The sequence below is a fragment of the Lutzomyia longipalpis genome, chromosome 3 (genome assembly GCF_024334085.1).
Source record: "Lutzomyia longipalpis isolate SR_M1_2022 chromosome 3, ASM2433408v1".
In the NCBI taxonomy this organism is placed as follows: Eukaryota; Metazoa; Arthropoda; class Insecta; order Diptera; family Psychodidae; genus Lutzomyia; species Lutzomyia longipalpis.
In genome coordinates this window covers 7361630-7386519 of record NC_074709.1, presented here as the reverse complement: position 1 = coordinate 7386519, position 24890 = coordinate 7361630, and the positions used below count along the sequence as shown (strand labels likewise).

The following is a 24890-nucleotide window of genomic DNA, read 5'->3' as shown; positions in this document are numbered from 1 at the left end:
TGCACTATATCTAACTTTAATAAAAAGCTACAGCCGGAGAAACTTTTCATTATATTTTCCAGGTGCGATTGAACCGGAAGTTCCTTAATTTCTGGAAGTTCCGGAAGTTCGTTATTAACGGTCATTTCAAATTTGAATTTTCAAATTTTTCCGTTATTCCGTTAACGGCGAATTTCCATCATCTTTTTCACTTCTTCTCTATACATTTATCCCTCTTCCACTTCGCTTTGTGCTTGTCAATAAGAAATGTCAAAATGATTATTCTTGTGTGTTAGCCTATCGTGCGGTTCCAAAAATTTTCTTGAGCCATTTGCTCTAGTGCCCGCGATGTAAATTGATGGAAAAATAATGGAAAATTGACTGTTGATGGCTACGGTGGTAAATGTGCGGCTCATATGGTGAAGACTTTGGGTGAAATTTTAAATGGAAATGCAACTTCCGCGGACGGCCTTCCGCTTTATCAGTGTTCACTAAAAGAAAAAATCCCAACAAAAAAGTGCTTGTTTTCCAATAGGACCACTCAGCTTGGGAAGAACGACATTTTCTCGTAAAGAAGAAAATCCTTGTGAATGTTTTAGGAATTTTGTGTGATAAGGATGTGCTATCAGTAGCAGTGACAGTGGTTGGTACGGAGGCAAAAGGAAGTTCCGGTGTCAATGGGAATTTTCCATTAGGATTCTTTTTTGCCCCCTTTGTGTCCAGGGTGATTGCTAAGCCCACAGAAAAAATTCTTTCTCATCGTCTCACATTCTCCTTCGGTTGGGATCCTTAAGTGTGGGTGCAACAAGGACGGACAAAGGATAAAATACACAAAAGACGCAGAAACGACGAAAGCAGGTAAATTTTATTATTCACAGCCCGAAGAGGGACACATAACAAAAATGTGGAATTTTGTCAGGCGGGGGTGAGTGGATGAGCCCAAATGCTTCATCCCACACCGCATTCACTCAATGTCTTTTATATAAGTATGATGCTTAGAAGATCTGACACCCCCCTCTTTAATTCCTTTCTGCGACTTCTTGACTTGCGAAATTAATTCCTCCGCTGAAGTGCCGAATAAACCCAAGTCCGCAATATTCATTAAATCCACAACACACATACCCACCAAAATAATCCCACTCAAATTCACTGCTAAAGGAATAGATTAAAAGTTTCGTTCTAAATCCTCCGTAGTTTTAGGTGTTCTTCTAATTTCAGCAAATATACAGCTTCATTAAATTTCTAACGAACTTTTTTTGAGCAAATAGAATGGAATAGAAGGGAAAAAAAAGATTAACTTTTGGATTATGTTTTGTAAACATATTAGGTTTCTTTTTTTTCTATGATTACGTTCTTTTCATAACTTGGCACGAGAATTTTTAGTGTTCGTTGGCTAAATACAATAGCTTACACGTGTGTAGTGGGTGTAAATTCAAGACGACTTGACTGATTGTTACAACGACGTTAGAAAGCCCAGAATTAAAGGGTTTAAGGTTATCTTCACATTCATTACCCTCTTCATCAGATACTGAAATATATCAATCCAATTTATGTAATTTTTAAATTATTTAGCGTACTAAAATATCGTAACGTAATTATTAACCCTCTCGCGTCCATTGGGTCACACGTAGATCCAAACGTAAAACAATTTATCTTCCTACTTTTAAATGTCGTAATTTTACATAAATAAGGCCAAAGAAAACGGCAAAGACGGGGAGCACCCATAGATTAAATATAGGGATAAAAGGAACGCCTGTTTCAATGTTTCACATGGACGCGAAAGGGTTAATTTAGTTAATTGTAGTTAGTAACTTATGTAGAAGGGTGTTCTTATAGGACAATTTTTTTTTCAAATAAAAAGACCATTAAAAATATATATTTAGGGGAACCTGGGGTAAAATTGTACATTTTTGGGAGATAATTTTTCGTGTATTCCGTGTAAATATTTGAGTTTTCCCATGAAAACTATCTTATAGCAAATTTTCCGGGCTACAAGTTTGTCTCAGACGATTTCTCTCTATCTCAAGGAGAAATGCTTTTCAGGCCATTTTTCAAACCCTTGAACTTTTACCGTTTCGCCCCAACCCTGGGGTAAAATGGTGAATTGCGTTTTTTGTTCGCTAATCTTAATTTAATGAAATTATTTTAATTAGGCACTATAATATCCATTGAGAATTAGAGATTTGTCTACTAGTTAAATCTATTTTTAATAAAAGAAAAAATACAAAAAAAAATTTAATAAAAGAAATTGCCTTTTTTATTTTTTTAGTTTATAAAAATTGGTAATTCTAGCGTTTGATGTAAAACTTTCAATTTTCTAAAATTTGACATTTAAGTCATATGCTTGGCATTATTTTCAAACGTTGGAAAATAAGAAAGTTTTTTCAAAAATTCTATATAACTTAAGGCAAGAAAATAATTAGCTGATTTTTTTAGGGTGCTTAGACATCTAACCCTGGCTTCATCGTTATAGAGGTAAAGGTGCCTAACACGAGTTCCTAATTCGAATGCCTAATCCCATACAAATTCTCTATTTTTCCGAAAATCTGGCAAATTTCCCCTAATAGCTACACAAATAATAGATTCTATGTTATAAGAAATATGTTGAGTTAGTTTATATATTCACCCTCTTCATAGAGCTTCCAATGAAATTAGCTCACACAGGATTGGGGGCTCGGGTTAACTTATATTTCGAAAAAAAAAAAAAAATCTTCCATGAAATTCCTAAGAGTTTCTGTTGCAACTCCAAACAGTTTAAGAACAGAACATTTGGTAAATGTATACAATTTTGAGTTTTATTCTTTCACTATATGCAATGCTTGCATGTCATGGGGAGTTCTGAGAAGTGCACGAGTCCAACATTTTGTGAGATGTTTCGGTGAAGTGAAACAAAACCGAATGTTTATCATTGAGAGCATATTTAATTTTTTTTAAAGAATGTCTCATGAGAGCGCAACAAAAAGGGTGTTGGGAGTTGAGGTGAAAAAAAAATGAAGAAGAAAACGAAGAAGTTGGGATTAGAAGAAGTGAGATCCCCCCAATACAATCGGAACTTGTCTATTCCTCAGTATTACACTCATTTCTTTCCATCATCTTACTATGTTGGTTTACCACTTAAGACACCTCCTTTTCCACCTCATCCCTCCAAATGGAATTTTTCTTGTTGGGTTATCGCCTTCTGTCACGTTCATCTGACGACCAAATGGAGTGAAGAGAGAGATGATGCTCAGTGAGGCGCACCAGGTACTACATAAAGCCAAAGGCGGAGGACCGCATGTGAAAGAAGTGCGTGCGTGGGATGGTGGATTGTTGGTGTTGAACGAGAAAATCTCAAGAGTGTGTGTCAGTTTTATGTTGACTCTGCACCGGTTTTCTACAAATTTCAAACACATTCATGGCATATTTTGGACCATCTGGCACAATTAAGTGCGAATTTGCACATTTATGCGACATTTTGGGCGCCACATCTTGCCACAGATGATCACACCGTGCGAAAAAATACGATAAGGAACCCACCCAGGGAGTTTGATGGCAACATTTATGCCAAAAAAAGCCGGCATCGTATTAACCCAAGAGTCCAAGACTTTTTTTTCTCCATGCCTATAAACTTCAACATAATCTCCCAAAGACGCGCGAGAGAAAGATTCAAAAGCCAACACAGAAAAATTGAAATAAATTCCATTAGCATCCTCATTACAATTTGTGGTCTCGGGGTGAGCATTTATTAAAATAGAAAAATCAACATAAGAGATAATTCCACAATTGAATCATCGCACACCGCAAAAGTATTTAGCGCCTCTATCCACCAGCGTGGCGACTTTTAAATTAAATTGGTTGAATCTGATTATGTTTATAGAGATGAATTCCTCTTGTTGAAGGGAATGTGATACCCAACAGGGATTTATTTTTGCATCTATTATCACGTCTCAAAGCTTATCTTGTGTGTGTGTGTGTGTGTGTGTGTGTGTGTGTGTGTGTGTGTGTGTGAAAAAATAAGTAATTTGCAAAGAATTCCAATTTCAGCATCTTTCAGAATTTTCCATTTCTCAAAAGTCTAACATAATGCAAAATTGCAAATTCCTCAATGGCACCATTGAATGGAACTCTTGAAGAATTAGCTGAATTGTTTCAAGATAATCCCTCAAATTCACTCTCTGCAACAATATTACTGAAAACTTTGAAGAATTTAGAGCATTTTGCTGTTCTAAATGTGAGACACTTGCAAAGTTTTCTTATAATAATAAACTTTACAATTATTGTTGAATTTTTCAATTGTTTTAAAAAGTTTCCATTGAGGTTTTCATGTGAATGCAAGAGACTTATGTAGAAGGTAATTGAAAATGTTTTCTCACTTACTAAACTTAAGTACTTGTTCTGTGAGAGTACTTCGGGAGACTCCTTTAGAATGGTGTGTGATAGTTTAATGTCTTTTTTGCAGAAGCTGAGATATAGTCATTTTATGTATGTAGGTTTATGTAATAATTTTATACAGATAAAGTTTCATGTAATAAAAGGCTATGAATGAATAATTAAATTAGGAGTATTTTTTGTATTCAGTGGGATTTGAACTAACGTCGGATTCGTTGAAGAATATTGTGAGCAAACTAGAACCTCTCGACTAATTGAAACCTGAAGTATTGAAGTTAGTCACCTTATCTTAAGGCTTGAATTTAATAGTTTTGAAGCTTGAATTTAGTATTCTTTAGGCTAGAGTAATAATACTTTTTACGCTCTTAGTCCTAAATTTGAGTCTCTTTAGGACTATTACCGAAAAAGTTTTTTTCAGTTTGAATTTAATAGTTTTGATGCTTGAATTTAGTATTCATTATGCTAAAATTTAATACTTTTTATGATAGAGTTTAGTACTTTAGCACTTTTAGAACTGAAAACAAAAAAAAACATTTTAGGGCTTGAATTTAGTCCTTTTTTTTAGACTTTTTCTCCTTCAAATAAGAAAAATAATTTCAGATTTTTGGATTAGATATTTTTGGTAAAAATATACCTAAAGCTCATTTAAAAAGCTTACTAAAGTTGTAGTAAAGAAAACTAAAAATTCAGATGTTTTCTTAAACTCAAATAAAAAAGATTTCATTAAAATTTTAATAAATAATTTTTTTTATTAAATTTTCGGTCAATGTCTATTGTTTTTTCACTCATGTCTATTGTTTCATTTTTGTTTTTTCACTAAAATGATTTTTAGTGTGTACAATAACCATAATATTTTTCACAACTTCATTCATCATTTAATTTTCTCCTTCATATTTAGCATAATATTTCTTTTTTTGTGCTTCTTTGTCACGTTCAACTGAATCAGATTATATTTTTCATATCAAAATAATCTTTCTTCCATTTTCTCTTACAATGTTTATCTCACTTCTCTCTCTATCTTTTCTTTTAAGTCTCATTTCAATGTTCTATTAATAAAAAGAAATATTTTATTTTTACGCCAAAATATTTTTATTTCAATAAAGACGCGCGTCTGAATGTTTGATGTCTTTTTATTTGCTTTATGAATGGGCACACAAAAGTTCTATTTAGAATTAATTTTTCAAAGAATACAACAGCAGCCAAAAATTACCACGAGAGAGGTGATACAAACTACAACCAATTTGCTCAAGAACTGTGGTGTATAATTTGTTTTATTTGAACTGTGGCAATAAATCTCCGGTGTGGCATATCGAAAGCTTCAGGTTTTTAGTTTACAAGCTCTTTTTGTTTATATGAAAAATATGCGACACAGAGAACATGGTAAACATTTTGGCAAAGTCTGCAACTACCATTAAGCCATGCCTTAAAATGTTAAATCATTTGTTGCACCAAACTTTTTTTGCCGCAACGTCCCAGAATATTAATTATACCTGTGCTAAATGTTACATTGTGTTTTATGTTGTGGGTGGTTGAAACAAAAACATACGGTAGAAGTGTCTATATTTGTCTAAATTTGCGTCAATTTTAGAAGAAATATTTTGTGATTAATTCAATTTCTCAATATTAGTTGAATTATGTGCAAAATTTTCAAATCTATTTTAAGAAAATAAAATCAAAAAAAAATTCTATCAGTGTTTGAGATTATGATGAGGGGAAGATTATCATGAAATCCTTATCAGAATTTATGGGAAATCAATGAACTCAAGTTCACAATTTGCTTCTCTGCGATGCTGATGGGGAATACAGCATGATAAAGTTTCTGTACGCTACCACGCGCTGTTAGATGTATGGTTTTGGAATAAATTAAAGTACAAACTGTGAAAATCAATTTCCATTTGAGAGTGTCGTTAAACAACAAAATGGGAAATTTAAAAAGTTTCAATATTTATTATGCTTTGATAGCAAAAGTCACTGAACAGTTTATGTTTAAATGTTTTTTTATGTGTAGCGATGTTATAGAATTTTATTGGATGGAACAGAAGGATCTCATGATGATTTTTTTTAATGAATTTTCACACATTTTGATTAGTTTAATTGGAAAAATCTACCTTTGCTGGATTAAATTAAAACAAACAAAATTTAAAGCAAAATCAACAAGAAAATAAAATAATGACTCGCATGAACAAAGTTGGGCACTATTGCGGTATAGAACTTCCATCGATTCCACTTTACAGAAATTTAATTTTCCTATGGAGAGCTATTTACTTTGGATGTCCCATTTAAAAGTTAATTGGAATGTTGGCACTCTAAATTCAAGAGGTTGCGATTGTGATTTCATGTTAAAACTCTAAAGAGCTTGTTACAAGAAAGGAAAATGTAGACACGATTAGTTTTCCCCCCCAAATAAAAATCCAAATTAATGAAAAAACGTTTTTAATGAAAAAAAAAAAAGTTTTCTGAGAACATCCAGAATAAATATCCTAGTGAAAAAAAATTGATGTAAGTTTAATTTTGATGGTTGCGAAAGAGTTAAATCTTATATTAGAACATTTCCTGGAAATTAAAATTTTTTATGTTTATTTATGATTAATCAATATTTTTAATTTGTTAACCCTTTCGAGACCAATGTGAAACATAAAATATTAAAGCATGCGCATTTTTATTACGATATATGACTGTTCTCAGAGAACATTTTTCATGCAAAACCTTCTTCGACTTCTTCTACGTGAATTACATGTATTCCTAACTAGGAAAAAAAACTTTAAAAAAATGTGAAAATAAAATGTTTCATGTTTGGGTCAACGTATGACCCCAAAAATGTGAAAGGGTTAACTTACTTTGCTCAAAACTTCTTTTGGGGGTCTGTGGCTGATTCTGCGGACTCTTCCATGAAGTCTGAAAAGCCAGAATCATCAACATCAGCGACCTTTATCCTCTTAAACTTTTTCCTTCCCTTAACCCTTTCTGGTCCAAAGTGAAACATAAAAACATTGAAACATGCGCTATTTTATTACGATATTTGTTCTACAAATGATCTCAAAGAACTTTTTTCAGTTAGAACGTCTTCTTTGACCTCTTTTGCGTGAATTTGATGCTTTTATAACTTGAAAAAACAATTAAATTAATAAATAATTGAAAAAATAAAATGTTTCACGTTTGGGTCAGTGTATGACCCAAAAAACGCGAAAGGGTTAAGATTAATGTTAAAGAAAAATCAAATTTCTTTAAAAATGTTCTTTTCTAATCCAAAATTTGACTTCAAATTCTTCGATTCATTGACTTTTGACTTTAAAGATTTCAAGACTCGTGTTGGGCTTTCTTAATAAAAAAAGAGGAAATTTAATTTTGATAAGAGTGATTGATTTGTCTCTATCTCTACCATACCATTCAATTCAACCGTTTTAGATACATACAATAGTTAATGTTTGTTACCTTTCAGGTGAATTTTCTTCTTCTTTTAGAAGAAACATTTCATTCTCCTACATTTCTTAAGCGAAACAATTCTTTTGCCAAGCTAAAAATTACACTCTCCTGAAAGAAGTATTAAAGTGTAAAAGAAGTAAAGTAAATAAAAAAAAGGCCGTTGGCGTCATTCACTATAGAATAGGGGTAACTGGGGTAAAATGGTGAATCGGGAAAAAAATTAAATTCAATATCTCATGAAATATTTTGTCCCAATCATTCGTATTCAGTTAACAGGTGCTTCTTACACCTCTTAATAATCCCAGAAAGCTTTAGTTATGTAGAACGAATGCTTTGGATTTTATTGAGGAAAATAATTTTCCGATGTCTAAAGTTACTTTTACCACCTTACCATATTTCAGTTCTTACCATCTTATTCTGTTTAATATATTATGGAAATGCATTTTTTCATTAAAGCAATTATTGCTGAACACAAACCTGTTCTGATTTTTCCCAAAAATTTTCCGAGTTTTCTATTATCCAGTTTTCACTAAAATGTAGCACTTGGGGCAAGACGGTGAATATTTTTTGGGGTAAAATGGTGAAAAATTTGCCTCCTTCCACTCATATAGTGTTTTCTCTCTCTACAATCTATTTTACTATTGACGCGTATTTGAATAATCGCCCAACATTTTCGCCCTTCAAAATCAATGTTTTTATTCCATTCCATTCTTCACAGATAATATGTATTAGGTAGGTTAGGTAATATAAACAATTAATTAACTCGAAATAATGTTTTTTCCATAATTTTTCTTAAAAAATTTCTCCTTGTTAAATAAATTATCATATTGATTTTGCTACCAAAGTAGCTACGAGTATTGAATTCATTGTCAGCTGGGTTTTTGTTGCACGCAGATCTGACGGGAAGTTGTAGAAAACAAACAAATGGAAGTTCTTTTCCAAAAAATTTGTGTTTTATCAATTTTATAGGACTAAAAAGTGAATAATCATTACTATACGAAGTGAAATCTCTCAATCGAAACAGGTAAGTTTATCCCAAAGCAAATCATTAACCTCTCAGACATGGATTTTCAAAGAAAAACGCATTTGAAAATCATTCACCATTTTACCCCAGGATTTTTGGAACAGGCAAATGTGGAAGGGTTTGGAAAATGACCTGAAAAAGCATTTTCCCATTGAGATAGAGAAAAATCGTCTGAGACAAAGTTGTAGCCCGGAAAATTTACTATAAGATAGTTGTCATGGGAAATATCAAATATTTCCACGGAACTCAGGAAAAATTGTCTCCCAAAAATTCACCGAATTACCCCAGGTTCCCCTACCATGTTAGAGATGATGGAAAAAAAAACTCAAAATGAAAAGTTTATTTGTGTTCTAATGTTCCATTTTAACATTGTGCCCCATACGTGGGGGGAAAGTGTGGATGTTAATGGTTGCAATGCATTGCCTATAAAAGAGATAGACAAATATTAGGTGCAAGAGGAGTGCTACACGGTATAGAGCTAAAAAAAAAGAAAAGAAAAAATATATTAGATGAAATAAATTAACTTGAAGAATATCTTTCTTTTTTTATTTAGAGGGAAAGCTGACAGCTTTTATGTTTTGGGGGATATGTGGGAGACGAAAATTTGTATCAAGCATAAATGTGTGTGTGTGTGTTTGTGCGTATTAATTAAAACTGCGGGAATTTATTTTTTATTGCCTCAAATACAACACGAATATTGATCAATTCTTCCACTATAAAGAACAAATTAAACTTTCAACACTCGCGGAAGAATCTCCGAAACGGAAAAATGGGGGAGTTGTGTCAGATGATCCATACGTTCCATCACGAATCGTCTCATGGCTGTGTGGAGATCATTAAAATAATGCAATAATTCATTGTTGATTGAGATTCACAATGGCACGATGTGAGTGGCAAAATTTCAATGTGATTTATCAGATTATTGAAGATTAGTCAATGAATGAGTCACTTCTATTGTGGCGAATTAATGTTTATACTCATTTGATTTATAAATGAGTTGATTGATTTATGAAATAGAAGTTATGTTGTTTGGCTTTAGCATTAAGCAATTAAAACTAAAACTAATTCTTCATTCTGTATTGCTACCAATATTTAATGTATAAATTTTAAACACTTTTGACATTAAAGTGATTTACAGTTGATTAACAAAATACGATTATAAAATAACTAATTTTATCAATTTTATTCCTCTTCAAATTATTATGCGTTGAATTCACTTCCTAACAACATGGGCGTTTTATATTGTGTTTGCCCAATAAACTCTCTATTTATTCAAATGATGATTACACACCTTTTTAGCTTGATACACAAACGGAATTGTGTGCGATATGATAGTTTTTTTGCAGCTACTGTTGGCGATAAAAATAAAAATCCATTCCTCACATGATAAGCCACATATAGACAGATTGTTGATGGAAGTTTTATATATGAAGGCTATGCGAGGATTTAAAAATAAATACTTCTTGAGTGGTTTATTTGCGATTTAGAAAAATATATTTGCTTGAATAAACTTCCTCACATTTATCACATGAAGTATTTTTTTAACCCTTGGAGGATTTTGCTGGCCAAAATGGCCAATTAGACTTTTTTTTCAATCGCCATAGAATTAAAATCTATAAATTCTACATTTGTCTATAGGGGAGCTTAATTACTTCAGGATCATCGAAAGAAAACTCTGAAAAATATTTTCTTTTCAGAGAAAATAAAGGTCAAACTTTTGAGGTTAGAAACCTCGATCCTCCAAGTGTTAAATGTGTAAATTGATATTTTTATTCACATAGAAAAATATATTTTTTTTTAAATTAGAGAGATTATCTAGCTTTAAATTAAATTATTTCAAGAATTTCGATGGATGTGTAATAAAAGTACGAATAGATCGGAAAATATTATTAATTTTACCACGGAAATAATATTCTTTGAGAAATAATTAAATTTCTTAAGATAAATCCAATATTTTATGTTCCAATTTATGATAAATCCAATTGTTTACCCAAAAGTCGTGTAAAGGATAATAAAAGTTCATAAATATTCTGAAATTGAAAAAGCTTTTTTTCACCAACACTTGCACTGATTTACTCGTAAAAGTTCACGACAATTTATCATTTATTGGCATCTCTATACATAAATGTAATCAATATAATCGAAAATAAACAAGAGAGAGAAAAAAATGTAGAGAAAGGAGAAAAAGCAAACGAATCCTTATTTTATGTAATTAGACTAATGGATAAATCAATTTATTTTAATTTGTGAACATTTCTCCGTGTGATATTTTCACGCCACAGTGAAACTTTTTCTCTCCCAGGTAGAACACAACGATTTTCCGAGCCAGAGAGAGGAAGGGCTGGCTAGACAAACAGCAGAGACAGAAAGTAAACATTTTAGAATTAAGAGGAATGTCGATTGACCTACTATCCATTGATTACTTATTATAGCAAATAAAAGGCATGAGAGCAGCATTGTTTACCAGTTTCTATTAATAAAAGTTTGCATTAATTAGCGTTGGGAAAAGTTGTGTAATATCTCGAATACTTGTGAGTACCGCAGAAATGCGGAGAAATTATATATTGGAAAAGTTAGTTAAAACCACTAAATTATAACGAAAAATCCGCTTTTTGGAGTTTGTTTCTATAACGCGAAATTTTTCCTTTTCCCAAACAGAAAGCAATTATATTATGCATCTTTTGCCATATAGAGTAACCTACGTAAAAGTATAAGTTTAACAACAACAACGCAAAAAAAGCTCTGGCAACAAACCACATTATAGTTTGTAAACTCCTTCATCCACCCCCGTTTGTGCAGGAAAAACTATATTACCCGAAAACTCAACATTACGGCGGAGAGGTATTCTTTGAGAGGGATTTAATTTATTCACAACAGGAAGTCCATATGAGATTTATTCAAAGGGAAAAAAAGTGCACAAATAAATTGAAAATTTCTTCTATTTCCCCCACAATGTGTTTGAATGAAAATGTTTGGTTTTCTCCATCGACTTCTTATACACGTTCTATTTATAAATATATTTCCTTATAGTTTTCTTTTCAAACACAAACATAACCCAAAACCACTTGGGAAATTCTTTAAACAAACTATTTGCAATACATGCAGTCACAGGAATTTTCTTTTCAATCTTTTGAATTGAAAAGATTTTTTTTAAATAAAATTTGCTGAAAGTTAAATGTTAATTAGTTTCAGCTTTGAGTTTTCTTTTAAGGAAAATTCTGGGAATTGTGTGTGGGTAAAATATTCAAATTTAACTACCAATAACGCCCACTAAATGCAAATCGCGCGATTCATTGTGAGAGATGATGTCTTAAAATTCAATTAACATTTTTTCTCCACATTGCCTAATTTGGAAAATGAACAAAATCTTGATCAGAAAATTTGTCTTTTGCTTAAAATAAAATTCTAATTAACGAATATTTTATTGATGTAAAATTTCTTCGAAGTTCAATCAAACCCTTAATCATTGCACAAACCCTTCATCATTGAATTCTTCCAGCATAATCGTCAAGAATTCCATTTCAGCGAGAACTCAGCATAAATCTCGTGAAGAATAGAAATCAAATTTGATGACTTGTGCATGATTACATTCATTTTTGCAAATGCAAGCTACTTTACGCGACACTCCAAGTGCGCGATTACCGAGAAATGTTTTCTATTATCACTTTCCACCCATATATACATAAGTACATAACTACATACAATGCTCTATCCCCATATCTTTGCTAAAGCATTGAATGACACACTCTGTTGCTTACTGATAGGGTAAGTTTCAATGCCAAAAGGAGGGAATCTCGTAGATTGATGGAAAATTCCAAAAGGGATTTTCTATATTGCGAGAAAAGTCAGAATCAATTGAATTGGTAGTTTTGGTTTTCCGCAGCCCCAACTTTGCTCATTGTGGAATTGCGGATATGTCCAAAAAAGCGGATTACTAATCGACAAGAGGGAGTAAAAATCAATAAAATTGGAATTGATGGAGAAATTCGTATATAAAGAAGAATGACAAGGGGGAGAAGGATGTATTGAGAAGAGCTTTTCGACACGCCATATAGCTTTTACTCCACACAAAATATAGGTATCTTCACTTGGGTATAGCGAAGGCAAAGGAGAATCAAGGGATTATTGGGTGGATTTGGCAGTTGGAGACATTTTTTTTCCTTCTGAAAAAAAAATTTCCATGTGAAATGGAAAGTCTCAAAGATACGCGAATGACGGTCTGTGAGGAGTTATAATATTCTTTTTTTTATTTCCCTCCTGTGTGTGTTGTAAAAAAATATAAATATAAAAATGCCTATAAAAGTGGTGTGTGGTTCTTGTGTTTTATATGTCCACTCCACGTGATCTCTTACGAGAGTCACGATCTTTTGTATTTGCTCAATTTCACGAATTTAACGGTCGTAAAAAGAACTAAATTAGAATACTTTTTTTTTATTCCTAAAATATCCAAAAGCATCGTGAAGCGTGTGGAGCCATGCTGTGGATTAGTTTTTTTTAGAGAAAATTTATTAGGGGTACTCCTGAGAATGTCAGGATAAGTTTCTGAGGGTAGTTACTTCTACTTCCTTGCGCATACCTTCAAAGCATAAGAGTTTGTTAAGTTCTGGTTTTCTTTAAGAAGTTTTAAAGAAAATTATTTCCAGTGTGAAATCATTAGTAGTTGAAAAGAAAAACGTTTATGATGGAGAAAAAAATCAAACGTAAGAAAATAAGCGTCAGACATTGAAACGAATGTAAAATACTTGGTATGCCACGATTGTGGTATACCAACTAATATTAGATACAAAAATGTCAAAAATTAAATGATAAATGACAGGTCTTTGAAAAAGTAACGTCAGACGTTAAAAGCGAACAAATGTAAAAACGTTAAAAAAAAACATTATAAATAAAGAAATATTCAAATTTTTAAAAGAAATATCGAACCTTAAAGAAAATTTTTAAAGTTCAAAAAATATTGTTAAAGGTTACGAAGTAAACTGATAATTTGAATTCAAAAGAAACTAATAATACTGTAATTAACTAATTTTTTAGCGGTGTGGGAGGACACAGTTTACGACTTTTAGCAATTTCTTAATCAATTTCACATACGACGTTTCGTAGGTTTTATTCCTTCTTCATCAGGTTTACTAAATTCGTTACAATCTTTATAAACTTTGACTTTTTGGTCGTTGTTTTTGCAACAAATTTTCAAACTGCAATTTTTTAAAATTTTAAAATACATAATTGAATAGATTTCTGACTACGTCACTGCCACACACGGATTTTCATTGAAAGATTGCTTTCATTTCGAGAGCAGATCATGTTCATCCCATTTTACTGAAAGAATCCTTTTTCTCTTGACACGTTGTAAAAACTTATCATGCGCAAATGGGTTAAATTACTTCATTTTCACCAACGTTGCTACTAAACTTTGTTCCCCACACGACCAATTACAACCACGAAAAAGTTCAGTATTTGTATAAAAAGGGGAGTACGTGGTGCCAAAAACGCCACATGTTCCAGTGCTTTTGTGCATTTTGCACGTCGACTCCCTTTTCTCTCCCAGAAGATATTGAAAAATTCTTGTTTGAACGTTTTATTATTGCTAATACAAAAATTGATGTGAATGAGTGGAGAAAGTATTTCCTTTTCCCCCCTCTGGGAAATGCTTCAAGTGTGCTAATGTGATATTGAGTGCAAAAAATTGCAGTGCAATCGATCACGAGGACTCGCTGGGAACATAATAACAATCTATCAAGTTGGTTTGTGTATTTGACAGAGCAATCAGAGACGATCTCAACTCTCCCACTATCCCAGAGATATTTTCACATTTATTTACACAAAAATAAACTCCGCTAAAACGCTGCAAATAAGCATAGTTAATGGTAAAGTTTAAGTCCATAAAATCGTCAAGCAAAAGGGCTTTTGGGGGACTTTTTTTATCATAGTTTGTGGTACAAAAAAGGATCCGCAGAAATATTTCAATCAAAGCGAAAATACTTTATATGCAAAGCTTAGTGGTAAATATTCAAATCCAAAGTCGATAAACCTATATATGTAGGGGAGGACGGGGTAATTTGGCCACTTTGGCGGTTTTTGGGATATATCAAGCAAGTGTGGTAGTACGAAGAAAAACAAATAGCCCTATTTTGTAGGAAATTTTCCGGTCTACAACTTCCCCATATAACACTTTTCTCTATCTCGATGAGAAATGGGTGAATTTTCCATTTTCCTGGACCCTTAGCTTAGTGGCCAAATTGCCCCGAGCACGGGTAATTTGGACACTTTTGTGCACAAATTGTTAAATATGAAAATTTTTGGACACCAACAAATTTTTATTTTTTCGATTATTTTATTGGTAGATAGGATATTTATCTAAGATTCGTTTCCAGTAATTTGTCAGATAAAAATATTTAACAGAGCCTCAAACTTTATCATTTTCTGAACCATAAACGAGCATGAACTCAAAAAGGCCATTTTTCAAACTATCCTAAATTTTTTTTTCTAGCTTAAATTTTTTGTCATACTTTGCTTATAATCTTTAAGAAAACATTAAAATGCACAACCATAATTAATATCTTAAATGTGGTCGGAAAATTCTGCCGGAAAAACTCAAGTGGCCAAATTACCCCACTCCAATTTTCCGGATAAAACCATTTCCACAGGAAAATCTGTTTATGATATCGGAAAATGGATGTCACTATCGTGTTTATGAGGGATCAATGACCCTTAAAGACTTAAAAGTTCATTTTTAAGTGTTAAAAATTTTTCGAAAATGACGAATTTCCAAAATGCCAAAAGCACTTGAAAAAGCGAAAAAATGATTTTTCTTAAACAAAAGAAAATCCAATGATCGGATTTTCCCCAAACTTGGTACGATTGAATATTTCTATGAGGAGTATAAACTGTAGAGAAATGAATTTTGTAGCATTTATCATACTTGAGATATTGCCATAAATGACTTTGCCAAAGTGGCCAAATTACCCCGTCTTCCCCTATGTATCGCATATTTGGAGGGTCGTGAAAATGCCTGAAAAGCTTTTTCCCCATATTTTAGCCCTATATAAACATTTCATCCACACTCCTCCATACACATAAACATTTCACTGGCTCTGTGTGCTTGAATTGAAAGTATAAGAAAAGTTCTATTGCTTTTAAATATTTGTGGTAAAATAGGAAAAGGGATTGTAGGAATGGAAAATATTTATTGATTCATATATATTTTTTATTTTTATTTCAATCTTCGTGTCAATTTTATTCCACTAAAATTATGTATAATTTTTTCCTATGTATAGTTGCTACCTACATGTGCTTTTAGTAAATTTTAATGAGTTTTCCACAGAAAGGAAAAAAAAGTTGTCAGGCTTATCACGGCCGAAATGTCGTGAGAGTAATAAAATTAAAAGAATCTCCTAGTTTGTTTTATGACATTTTATGTATATAAGTATCTATTTAAGTTAGAGCTAATAAGCCTAGGTTGGCATGGCTGAGAAACATGAAACTGTTAAATTTTTTTTGCCCACATTATGGAGCTTAATGACTAAAGAATAAGGAAATATAATAGTGAAGTATCACTTTTCATGCTTAACAAAAATTACGGAAGTACACGAAGGGGGTGGGGTGAGGGCTGCAAGGATAAAAGGAGGGACAATTAGGGTACATAGCAGGAAAAAACTTGCCACAACTTTTTTTTCTCTCGCTTCTCACAGCCAACAAAATGCGTGTATAAAATGGTTTTTCTTTTATATTACATAAAATGAAACCTTTTTTTATTATTTTTGTCAGAGTCATCGCTATCTACCGTGGACACGTTGTTGCCTTTTTTATTCTCTTCCTTTATTTGACGTTCCTTTTAGACGTCTGAAGGTGATGGCGTACAAAAATTTAACAAGGAATGTGTTAATTTGTTCATTTTATTATTTTTTTAGGATTACTCTACGTAAAATTGTTTGTGAATAGCTTCTAATTAGGAATAGATATGGTTTGGATTACAGTAATGATCCGCAGTAGAAAATAAAGCTATTATATCAAGGCTTTTCTACGTTTCTCTTTTTATCTTTTACTTTAAAGTTGAAAGCTTTTTTTATTACCTAAGTAGCACCTACATACTGTTCAACATAAATATTCAGAAGTAAAATCTTCTTTTGCCTACACAAATCAAGAAGCTACATGGCACCCCCATGACTTACAACAACGCAGTTAACAGGGAACATAAAATCTCACATTTTAGCTCATGTCACGTTAATTGCGAGAGCATCTCTCTATGCTATAGTTGAATAAATCTAAATGTGTTTAGTGGAGGGCTTAGTGAAGAAAAGACATGTTAAGCATTTAAACAAATCACAATATAATAGTGGGATAGTTTGCAGTAAAATGTGTTCGCTTCAACAACTATATAACTCTAAAAACTTACCCCCAAGGCGCGTGTTTCTCACTCAAAATCCAACCCCCATTCATGAAATCAAAGTAAAACAGAGAAACTTGCTCGTTTGCAAATTTATTCCTAACATACATAACATCTTAAACAGAGGTGGTTTCAAATTACGAACAAAGTTATTGTATTCAAGGGGTGTTTCGGTTTGAATTTAGTATTCTTTTGGTTTGAATTTAGTCCTTTCTAGAGTTTAATTTAGTACTTTTTAGGCTTGAATTTAGTACTTTTTTAAGCTTGAATTTAGTACATTTTAGGCTTGAATTTAACACTATTTAGACTTGAATTTAGTACTCTTTTGGGTTGAATTTAGTACTTTTTTAAGCTTGAATTTAATACTCTTTAGGCTTGAATTTAGTACTCTTGGATTTGAAATAAGTACATTTTAGGCTTGAATTTAGTACTCTTTTGGTTTAAAATAAGCACATCTTACACGGAAAGAAAAAAGTTGAGGCGGCGCAAAAATTCAGTACTTGTTACAATAACAAGTAACAATGTTATTGTACCCGCCACTGTCCATTTGCACTAGCCGGAGACTCCAGCTGTGCCAACTAGAAATTCCTGTAGAATCAAATGAGATTTTCTGCTCTTCTCACACATTTGTCACTCTGGCTTTTCGTCGACTGCGCAACCTTGTCTCGTATTTGCTTTATAAATCTTGTGCAGATGCGTGACATGCTACTTCAGTCGACGGCTTTGCCGACTTGTGAAAAGATGAGATATATAATTTTAAAGATATAGATGTCTCTTTTTCTCCAATTATAGCATACAAAAATCTAAACGAATGAGACAAAATGTGTGTGCATATACGCCATTTCCTTCTGACTCATTGGTGACATAGCCAGTCTGTAGTTGAGTTAGAAGCAAACTTCAGCTCTGCCAACAATGTAACAATTCTGACGCCAAACTGTTGGCATAGCAAGAGTTTCCAGCTAGTATTAGTAGTTATTTTTCTCCGTGTAGGCTTAAATTTAATACTCTTCACACGTGAATTTAGTACTCTTTAAGCTTGAATTTAGTACAATCAGTTTGCGCGTATTCTCGTAACATTATCATAAAACTTTAAAAGAAATAAATATTTTTTAAGTCTTCTTTAGTACAGAAAATAATAAAAATTCTTTGAAAAAATTATTTTCCTTAATAAAATTGTCTATAATTCAATACTTTACTGTAAACTAAAATCCCTGCATATGCATACAGCAAAACTTTATTTTGTTCGTTTTGCTCCCATACTTGCCTCCAATTTTGCATGTAGCACTATGTGGAAGGAATAAAGTTTTCCATATCACAACGAGTACCCTTCTCAGTTGTAGTGCATATGACAAATTTAAACAATCGAAGCTTTTGTACATAGTATAGCGCACATTGTTAGAGAAAGTTTTCACCAATTTGTGATTTTGTTTGTGGATTGGACTTTGTAATTTTAAATCATTCAACTCAATCTATGAAGAATTTTTCTTTCAATTTCACCCTTCTTGGGGTAAGAAATTGGCGAAATTGAATTATAGAGCTTTCAATTTTATTGCTAATAAGAATTTATTCTTCTTAAGCAATAAGCATTTACATTCAAGGGGAATTTTTCACGAAGAATGTTTAAACTTTTCCTAGGAAAGGGTGAGGGCGACGGAAGAATTAATAAATATTCCATCCGGAGAAAGTCTTTAGAGCTTTTATTTAAACTTCTGTGTATAATCTAGCTTTATTCTGAACTTCTTGAGAAATTTCTTCTCAAGAAAATTCATCTATTGATAGAATTCAGCTATTTGATAATTCTCCTGTAAAACAAATAAAGGCTTCAGGCTTTGTTTTCGAATTGACCTAAAACAATATTTATTCACTAAAGTATCTCTCGGAGGTAAGATAACAAGAAGATTGGCGATAATTAGTTCCAAGAAACCCAAGAACTAAACTAACATACTAAAGCTTCGGCTTAAGATGAAATATAAATACAAAGAAATTAAGCTTTAGTCTGTGCATTGGGTGAATAATTTTATTTTCTCTTTCATTTCATATTTATTAATTTTAAAATTCATAATGCTTCATTGAAGATGTATATATGTATCTGTAGGTAAAGCTGTGTGCTGAAAAAAGTTTTAAATATAAAGAAAGAGATCAAACAGAAATTTTAGAGAATATTATTAAACATTAAAGAAGAACAGAGGAGGATTTCCATTATCACGAATTTTGCTTTTCGTACATTGTATTCATGCTAAAAGAGCATACCAAATTAGAACATTATGGTGCATTTATTTAACCCTTTCACGACTGCAAGATTTTAATCAAAATAAAATTCAGTGAAAAGAATTAATTTTTTGTTTAGTTATTTATTTTTAGACCAAAAAATAATTTTTCCTCATTAATAAAGTTTCTAAATGATGTTTTGCAATTTATTTAATTATTCTTCTAAATACCATATATACATTTCTGTAATGTACAAGAGGAAAACGAGACAAGAGATTCCTCATTAAAAGCATCAAACTCAAATCCACACACTTTATTCTTTCACATGGGAATGTTCATTTTCATTACAATTTGTGCTTTTCACATGTTTGTTGTTGTATGTAGCACATATATGTGTCATTCATTTTAGGTGAACTATACCTACATAGATATATAGTGAATTATGGGAAATGCAGAAGCTTTCGCTATAGTTGGAAAAGCTTCTGGTGCTGAAACTTTCTATTCAGCCCCTATTTGTGTAATTGTTAAACTTTGTGTCAGTTTGCTGCTTTTGATGATTGCTTCAAATTCTGGGTTCTTTTTGTCAGTCAGTTGGGGGTGGATGAAATTTCCACCAACACACTCTGGTGGGTGTTGTACGGAATCCCGTGCATGTGGATGATACAATTTCGTATGGCGCGAGGGGATGATGAGGTGTCAGTTGGTGGTGCAAAAGTGGCAAACGCTGCAATGTGTTTCCATCTTGCATTTTCACAGTGTGCGTTCTTTAATAATTGTTTAGTGTGGCGCAAAAAGCCGGATGTGAAGGGAATAGAGGGGGGTGGGAAGGGTTGGAATTGTTGCAGGATACGCGGGCTCTTGGGACGAGAGAAAAGCTGTATAGTGTGGGGGTACTTTCGCCAATTTGTCGAGGGATGGAGCAAACATTGAAACTGTTAATTTAATTAATTTAAATTAGAGTACTTTGTGTGCTGACAAAGACTTATCATGGTACTCCAGCAGACTTTTCCTAAATGAAATGAGATTTTAGATTGTTAAACCCAAAAAGCACTCTTGGAAAGAAAATGAAACAAAAAGGACCACTCATTGTTGAGCAATGTGGATAGTTTGCAAGTCAAGAGAACCAACATTGTGTTTAAAATACTTTATTCTCTACATTAGTGTTGATTTTTTTATTTTGCGCCATTTTATTAAGAAATTTTAATTTATAAATTAATTTAAGGTAATCTATTGAATTGTTTAAGAATTATGAAAATTCCGCAGATTCACCCTTACTAACCCCTCAAGGAAAACAGCAGAAAATCCAATTCTTTAGCAAATTCTTTGTCAAACTCATGCAATTTACAACAAACAATCTCCATTAAATATTCACAAACAGAAAAATTGAATTTTATTTCAATTTCATTGAATGAATAAAAAAAATTGTTAATTGAGCTTTCAAAGCTCAGACTTTGTTGAAAGCTAATATTCAACCCCTTTCACAAAAGTTTATTTAATTGAAATCATAAACCCAGCACTTTTAGGGTGAGAGAGAGAAAGATGAATGTAGCTTTCAGAAAAGTTTGAGGTTGGAAAATTTAATTTGAAAAAAATCCTTGTTTTCCCCCGGCAGGAAGTTGAAAAACAATCTCAACTTATCAAAGGTTCCGGAAATGAATGGCCACATATTGTACTTCTAAAGTAAGAGTTATTGCAATTTATTAAATGTTTCACTTTTACGGCAACCCAAGGCAAAAACAAGCTGTTACATTGCCTGAATTCTTAATATGGGAAGAAAATTGATTTTGAATTTAATTCGTAAAGCACATAGAAAATTATTAATGGGAATCCCCTTCCCTAAAATAATCTCATGTGTTTAATGCGAAGAGTTAGAGTCTTGTGATTGTGCGAATTATGCAAATTTTCAACTCGGGCATGCATTTCAAAATTGCATTCATTGTCGGGGAATTTATGTGCATACACATGTGAACTAATACCATTGGAGGGGTGCCATGTTGCGCCCGTCAAATGAGGAAATACGCTGCGCCTGAAGATGAGCAGTGGGTTAGAAGTGTGGAAACGGAAGTACTACTATGAAGTATTCAAAATGGTCACAGGTGTGCGCGCGAAAACTGAAATCCCCAAGAGTGATTGATGCTGTTGTATATACGGGCAATCCCGGGTGCTTTTGCAATAGATTTTGTGAATTGAATGCTACGGGAAAAGGGTTTATTAACCATTAGAAACAGGATTTGGGATAAGAATGATTTTCGGGTGGGTGGGCCGGTGAAAATATGCAACATGAATATATGTGTGTGTACATGCCAGAGAGATTAATTCCCATGAATTTCAAACATTCAAAAGCTCCTTTTCAGTGCAACCGTTGAAATGTTGTACAGATGATTTTGAATGGAAATTTTGACTCACTACAGCAGAATTATTTCAAACATAAACTGTAAGAGTTTTAGTCTTACTAAGACTCTCGGTGTTCCGGACATTTTATCCTTCACATTTGAAGAGTTCTCAGAATGTATGAACAACCCTTCATACCCCATGTTTCAATGGTGAAGTATCACACCGCCCTGAGGTGATTAAAAGGTAGATACTTCAAATAGCTTTTCTTTTTTATTCCTCCTCTTTATCCTTTTCAAGTATCCATACTTACATAGGTAGCTATATTGTATTGTTCTCAATTTTCCGATTAATTAATTTTTAATTTCACACCATTTTTGTGAAAATCTTTGACTTTTTCTTAATTTGTTTAGTTTCAAAGCTTTTTTTTGGTAAATTTTTGATACTTTAGAATCAAAGAAAGAAACCTTTCTATGCGATTTTCCTATAAGTCTTAGCTACCGTAAAATTGGGTGAATAGAATCAGTTTTTGAGTTTGAGAGGCTGTAACTAAAAAACTATTTAAGCTAGACCGATAAAATAAAAACGAAATTATGAGTCTTCCCTTTTACTTTAAGGACATTATTTAACTTTTTCACTATAAGTTGCACCTTTTCGTTAATAAAAAAAAATTGTCCTGATTCTATTCACCCCAACCTTGGGGTGAATGGGATCACCTATTTTATTTGTAATTTCTGTCTAGAAAATCACTAATTATTGTAGAAAAAATCATTTTTAGTTAATTTCAATGTATTTTTAACTAGTTTAGCCAGGCCCTGAGTAAATTGATGACTCTTAACCGGTTAAGGACCGATGAAACGTTTTCGTCCTATAGTTTGTTTTTTGAAAATGCCTAATTTTGCCAAGTTAATTATTTATTCAGTTAGAAATAATGCAGAACTATGTCTTAATGGTCACAGAACCTTTTGATATCACAAAGGAACATCACCAATGACTCACAAGATAAAGAAGGACGAAAAATAGAAAACTCCAAAGTCGAGGTTTTTGGTAAAAAATAAACGTCATACTTGAGCTCAAAGGAACCTCTATAATTTATTTTCACGGCATTCCGGAATTTTTGCGAATCCTTCCTTATCAGAATCTACCCACTTCTCTCTTCTCTTGATAAACACACAAAAATTTTCACAACTCTCCAAGTTTTTTTTGGAATTTTTTTTTTAATTTTCACGATTGAAAATATCCATTAATTTCATTTCCTTTTTTAAAAAAATATAATTTTGTTTAATACTTTGTTAAAAAATCTGTGAAAATTATATTTTCCTCCCAACAATGCATTTATGCTTGCTCCAAAACTGCGGGTAATGTGAGATTTTGCAGTAAAGGATTGATTTTATATGCAAAAAAACAAAAATCAAGAAAAAAACTAAAACTGGGATTCAAAGTCAATTAGGAGAGCATATGGGGTCGTTTATTGTGATATATATGGTGGTTTTTCATCAATATTCATTCCTGGAAAATAAATTCACCTGATTCCATGACTCACGTATTAAATTCAAAACACACAGAGGGACCATTGATGGGTGGGGGGTGGGCAGGGGATGAAGTGAAAGAGTGGATAAGGATTGATTGGACTACCGCTGTGGGGAATATCCATTGGATTATGTGTTCTCTCCCATGCTCCCAATTCATTTGGCATTTAATTTTGAATTTCTCAATGGAAGTTTGTTTGCTTTTTTGTCATGACTGCTCTCTCCCAGAATGCTGATGATCAATTTCAGTCAATGTTATTTGGTAACATTGGTACAACATCATAAATATTCCATATATATTATGTATAATATGCTACTCCCCCCCCCCCTCATCATCCTCAATGTATTGAATAGATGGGGTGTGGGAGGGGGTGGTATTTGTGAATTTAATCAGCTATCATTAAATACATTATATGGGATGGAATGTAATAGTGATTTGTGGAAATATCAAAATTTACTCTGACACACATGATATTAGCCATTGTGGTGGCAATTTTCCTGGGTACCCAGGGGACTATATATTGGGAAAATATTGTTGCGGTGAAGCCTCAACAGCTGCAACTAATCGTGGTATAGTCATATCATGATAGAAGATGACCTCATGGTGGTTGGAATTGAATGAAAATGGGCGGAAAGTGGGTGGCACTGTGAAAATCATAAGGCTATTGCGTGCTTATGAACATTATGAGTTTTGTTGGATATATATTTTCCCTTTTATATATTGCGTTTAATATTATACGGACCCGAGATGGCATGATGGGTTGAATGAGGTGGGTGGAGGAGGGTGGGTTTGGGGTGGTGGTAAATGGTATTTCGATGACGTGACATTTAGCCTGAACTTGTTTTTGATGCCTCCTTTTAGTATAAGGATCGCACGTCATAAAAAACAAATTAATTACCTACACAGACGAATGGGGGAGTGAGTAAGCGATGAAAAGCGAATTTTTCACACCTGTGCGAATTTCTATTAGCATTTTTTTTATCATTTCGCAAATGATTTAAACCATTTTGTAGGAGAGAGATTTTTTTTTGATATATACAATTCAATAGATTCAATGAATCGTCATTTATTATTGATAATGCCTCAGGGGATGAATTGGGTACACGCGATGGTGTACACAAAAAAAAGTTTCGATGGATGTTTCCCAAAACTGATGAGGAATATTCTGTGATTTTAATTAATTGATACGATGAATTTTCATGGAAAACTCCATAACACCGCTATGAATTAATAATGATTTTAGCATTTTCTAATGAAATATTTAAATGTTTTTTAGGAATGATTAAATAATTTTTTCATGATGAGAATTTTACTTATTTAATTTATTTACCAGATATGTAGTACATATTAATTTATATTTAGTGAATGGGAAATTTGGGGAGGGTGGGAAAATAGGGAAAAGCTGGGTAAATGGGATTTACTGTGTTCCTTCACTTAATCTATTGTGATTACATTGACCACAGAGGTAGAGGGACATTTAAATGTGTGTGGTGGTGGGGCTAAGGATTTCCGGTGTCGCTTGAATTGTGTGTATGTGAGGTATTCTAATTTGAGGTAAATGTCCTTTCTCACTTCCTGATTTTAATGAAGGTACGCTTAAGGATAACTAAACATAAATCACAGCACGATAATACACTTTTCGTG

At 32.6% G+C, this 24890-nt stretch overlaps 1 protein-coding gene across 4 annotated transcripts in view; it reads left to right on the top strand.

Annotated features, from left to right (window-relative positions):
* The first annotated feature begins 219 nt into the window (after window positions 1–219).
* The window catches only part of LOC129791759 (bifunctional heparan sulfate N-deacetylase/N-sulfotransferase), a 60765-nt gene continuing 36094 nt past the window's right edge, over window positions 220–24890 (top strand). The window contains exon 1 of one of the 4 annotated variants that reach the window (XM_055830139.1): window positions 220–837. The gene's annotated coding sequence lies outside the window, so the exon portion shown is untranslated. Of the gene's footprint in view, window positions 838–14280; window positions 14794–24890 lie in introns of those variants that run through there. The other 3 variants (XM_055830137.1, XM_055830138.1, XM_055830136.1) reach the window with 3 other exon arrangements.